Below are 5,480 nucleotides of genomic sequence, written 5' to 3'. Positions count from 1 at the left end.
TCTTCCATGTTTTCTTGCCACCTCTTCTTAATATCTTCTGCTTCTGTTAGGTCCATACCATTTCTGTCCTTTATTGAGCCCATCTTTGCATGAAATGTTCCCTTGGTATCTCTAATTTTCTTGAAGAGATCTCTAGTCTTTCCCAATCTGTGGTTTTCCTCTATTTCTTTGCAGTGATCGCTGAAGAAGGCTTTCTTATCTCTTCTTGCTATTCTTTGGAACTCTGCATTTAGATGCCTATATCTTTCCTTTTCTCCTTTGTTTTTTGCCTCTCTTCTCTTCACAGCTATTTGTAAGGCCTCCCCAGACAGCCATTTTGCTTTTTGGCATTTCTTTTCCATGAGGATGGTCTTGATCCCTGTCTCCTGCACAATGTCACGAACTTCATTCCATAGTTCATCAGGCACTCTATCTATCAGATCTAGGCCCTTAAATCTATTTCTCACTTCCACTGTCTAATCATAAGGGATTTGATTTAGGTCATACTTGAATATTACCCTGCAAAAAAAAATAATACCCTATTTTTAAAGCAAACTGCATATATATTTCTTATACTTTTTGTGATTTTTTTAAAAAATATTGTATTTTGGAGAGTCTAACCTCTACTCTAGATTTTTAATCTTTGCTTTTAGGTATTTGTTATCAATATTATACCTTTAAGAATGCAATCTTCAGTACCCATTTTTTGCTTAGGAGTGTGATTACTGGCTTGATTACTCTCTCCCCCTTTTGACTCTTGACTCTCCTTTTCCTCCCCCTCCCCCTTTTCTTCTCTACCCAACTCTGTGAATCTCTGTGTGTGTTCCAGGCTGTGGAGAACACTTAGGGAACACGGTACTACCTAGATCTATCTCTCTCTTTTTGATTCCCCCTTTTCTCCTCCCACTCACCTCCACCTCCTTCCTCCCTCTTCGCTTCTCTATGTAACTCTGTGAACCTCTATGAGGGTTCCAGACTGTGGAGAGCACATAGGGAATTGTTTCTAGCTAGATTGCTCTCTCCCCTTTTGATTCCCTCTCTTCTCCTCTTGGGCACCTCTATCTTCCTCCTCCCTCTTCTCTTCTCCATGAAATTCTGTGAACCTCTCTGGGTGTCCCTTCATGTGGAGAATCTTTTCACCATTAACCTAGAAGTTTTATCATCAATGGTGTATGGATGGAGAAGTCTTGAGGCTACTGTAAGAATAAGACTGAAAACCAGAGGCAGGAGGCTTAAGAGCAAAACCTGAGAACACCAGAGAACTCCTGACTCCACGGAACATTAATCAATAAGAGGTCGTCCAAAAGCCTTCATACCTACACTGAAACCAAGCACCACCCAAGAGCCAACAAGTTCGAGAGCAAGACATACCATGCAAATTCTCCAGTAATGCAGGAACATAGACCTGAGCTTAAATATACAAGTTGCCCAAAGTCACAGCAAACCCATAGACATCTCAAAACTCACTACTGGGCACTTCATTGCACTCCAGAGAGAAGAAATCCACCTCCACCCACCAGAACACCGATGCAAGCTTCTGTAACTAGGAAACCTTGACAAGCCACTCATCCAGTGCCACCCACAGCAAGGAACCTCCACAATAAAGAGGAACCACAAACTGCCAGAATGAAGAAAGGCCACCCCAAACACAGCAATAAAAAGGCAGAGAAATACTCAGCAGGTAAAGGAACATGGTAAATGCCCACCAAACCAAACAAAAGAGGAGGAGATAGGGAGTCTACCTGAAAAAGAATTCAGAATAATGATTGTAAAAATGATCCAAAATCTTGAAAACAAAATGGAGTTACAGATAAATAGCCTGGAGACAAGGATTGAGAAGATGCAAGAAATGTTTAACAAGGACCTAGAAGAAATAAAAAAGAGTCAACCAATAATGAATAATGCAATAAATGACATCAAAAACACTCTGGAGGGAACCAACAGTAGAATAATGGAGGCAGAAGATAGGATAAGTGAGGTAGAAGATAGAATGGTAGAAATAAATGAAGCAGAGAGGAAAAAAGAAAAAAAGGATTAAAAGAAATGAGGACGACCTCAGGGACTTCTGGGACAATGTTAAACGCTCCAACATTCGAATCATAGGATTCCCAGAAGAAGAAGACAAAAAGAAAGGCTATGAGAAATTACTTGAGGAGATAATAGTTGAAAACTTCCCTAAAATATGGAAGGAAATAGTCACAAAAGTCCAAGAAATCCAGAGAGTCCCCAAAAGGATAAACCCAAGGCAAAACACCCCAAAACACATATTAATCAAATTAACAAAGATCAAACACAAAGAATAGATACTAAAAGAAGCAAGGGAAAATCAACAAATAACACAAGGGTATCCCATAAGGATAACAGCTGATCTTTCAATAGAAACACTTCAGGCCAGAAGAGAATGGTAGGACATACTTAAAGTGATGAAAGAGAAAAACATACAACCCAGATTACTGTACCCAGCAAGGATCTCATTCAAATATGAAGGAGAAATCAAAAGCTTTACAGATAAGCAAAAGCTGAGAGAATTCAGCACCACCAAACAAGCTCTTCAACAAATGCTAAAGGATCTTCTCTAGACAGGAAACACAGAAAGGGTGTATAAACTCAAACCCAAAACAACAAAGTAAATGGAAACGGGATCACACTTATCAATAATTACCTTAAATGTAAATGGGTTGAATGCCTCAACCAAAAGACAAAGAGTGGCTGAATGGATACAAAAATAAGACCCTTATATGTGCTGTCTACAAGAGACCCACCTCAAACCAAGTTACACATACAGACTGAAAGTGAAGGGCTGGAAAAAGATATTTCAAGCAAATGGAGACCAAAAGAAAGCAGGAGTGGCAATACTCATATCAGATAATATAGACTTTAAAACAAAGGCTGTGAAAAGAGACAAAGAAGGCCACTACATAATGATCAAAGGATCAATCCAAGAAGACGATATAACAATTATAAATATAAATGCACCCAACGTAGGAGCACCACAGTATATAAGGCAAATGTTAACAAGTATGAAAGGGGAAATTAACAATAACACAATAATAGTGGGAGACTTTAATACCCCCCACACACCTATGGATAGATCAAATAAACACAAAATTAACGTGGAAACACAAACTTTGAATGGCACAATGGACCAGCTGGACCTAATTGATATCTATAGGACATTTCACCTCCAAACAATGAATTTAACCTTTTTTTCCCAAGTGCACACAGAACCTTCTCCAGGATAAATCACATCCTGGTCCATAAATCTAGCCTTGGTAAATTCAAAAAAATTGAAATCATTCCAATCATCTTTTCTGACCACAATGCAGTAAGATTAGATGTCAATTACAGGAAAAAAAAACTATTAAAAATTCCAACATATGGAGGCTAACAAACACGTTTCTGAATAACCAACAAATCACAGAATAAATCAAAAAATGAAATCAAAATATGCATAGAAAGGGATGAAAATGAAAACACAACAACCCAAAACCTATGGGACATTGTAAAAGCAGTGCTAAGGGGAAGGTTCAGAGCAATACAGGCTTACCACAAGAAAAAAGAAAAAAAGTTAAATAAATAACCTAACTCTACACCTAAAGCAACTAGAAAAGGAAGAAATGAAGAACCCCAGGGTTAGTAGGAGGAAAGAAATCTTAAAAATTCGGGCAGAAATAAATGCAAAAGAAACAAAAGAGACCATAGCAAAAATCAACAAAGCTAAAAGCTGGTTCTTTGAGAAGATAAATAAGATTGACAAACCATTAGCCAGATTCATCAAGAAACAAAGGGAGAAGAATCAAATCAACAAAATTAGAAATGAAAATGGAGAAATCAAAATGGACAACACAGAAATACAGAGGATCATAGGAGACTACCATCAGCAACTATATGCCAATAAAATGGACAACTTGGAAGAAATGGACAAATTCTTAGAAAAGTATAACTTTTCAAAACTGAACCAGGAAGAAATAGAAAATCTTAACAGACCCATCACAAGCACAGAAATTGAAACAGTAATCAGAAATCTTCCAGCAAACAAAAGCCCAGGACAAGAGAGCTTCACAGCTGAATTCTACCAAAAATTTAGAGAAGAGCTAACACCTATCCTACTCAAACTCTTCCAGAAAATTGCAGAGGAAGGTAAACTTCCAAACTCATCCTATGAGGCCACCATCACCCTAATACCAAAACCAGAGAAAACTACAGGCCAACATCAATGATGAACATAGATGCAAAAATCCTTAACACAATTCTAGCAAACAGAATCCAACAACATATTAAAAATATCATACATCATGACCAAATGGGCTTTATCCCAGGGATGCAAGGATTCTATAATATCCACAAAGCAATCAATATAATATACTACATTAACAAACTGAAATATAAAAAGCATATGATTATCTCAATAGATGCAGAGAAAGCCTTTGACAAAATTCTACATCCATTTATGATAAAAACTCTCCAGAAAGCAGGAATAGAAGGAACATTCCTCAACATAACAAAAGCTATATATGACAAACCCACAGCAAACATTATCCTCAATGGTGAAAAATTGAAAACATTTCCCTTAAAGTCAGGAATACGACAAGGGTGCCAACTCTCACCACTATTGTTCAACATAGTTTTGGAAGTTTTGGCCACAGCAATCATAGCAGAAAAAGAAATAAAAGGAATCCAAATTGGAAAAGAAGAAGTAAAACTCTCACTGTTTGCAGATGACATGATCTTCTACATAGAAAACCCTAAAGACTCCCCCAGAAAATTACTAGAGCTAATCAATGAATATAGTAAAGTTGCAGGATATAAAATCAACACACAGAAATCCCTTGCATTCCTATACACTAACAATGAGAAAACAGAAAGAGAAATTAAGGAAACAATTCCAGTCACCATTGCAATGAAAAGAATAAAATACTTAGGAATAAATCTACCTAAAGAAACAAAAGTCCTATATATAGAAAACTATAAAACACTGATGAAAAAATCAAAGAGGACACAAATAGATGGAAAAATATACTATGTTTCATGAATTGGAAGAATTAATATAGTGAAAAAGAGTTTACTACCCAAAGCAATCTATATGCAATCCCTATCAAGCTACCAAAGGTATTTTTCACAGAACTAGAACAAATAATTTCACAATTTGTATGGAAATACCAAAAACCTCGAATAGCCAAAGCAATCTTGAAAAAGAAGAATGGAACTGGAGGAATCAACCTGCCTGACTTCAGGATCTACTACAAAGCCACAGTCATCAAGACAGTATGGTACTGGCACAAAGACAGAAATATAGATCAATGGAACAAAATACAAAGGCCAGAGATGCAACTATGGACACCTTATCTTTGACAAAGGAGGCAAGAATATACAATGGAAAAAAGACAGTCTCTTTAACAAATGGTGTTGGGAAAACTGGTCAACCACTTGTAAAATAATGAAACTAGAACACTTTCTAACATCATACACAAAAATAAACTCCAAATGGATTAAAGATCTAA

Source organism: Budorcas taxicolor, chromosome X (genome assembly GCF_023091745.1).
Source record: "Budorcas taxicolor isolate Tak-1 chromosome X, Takin1.1, whole genome shotgun sequence".
Classification (NCBI taxonomy): Eukaryota; Metazoa; Chordata; class Mammalia; order Artiodactyla; family Bovidae; genus Budorcas; species Budorcas taxicolor.
This window is presented reverse-complemented; position numbering follows the sequence as displayed.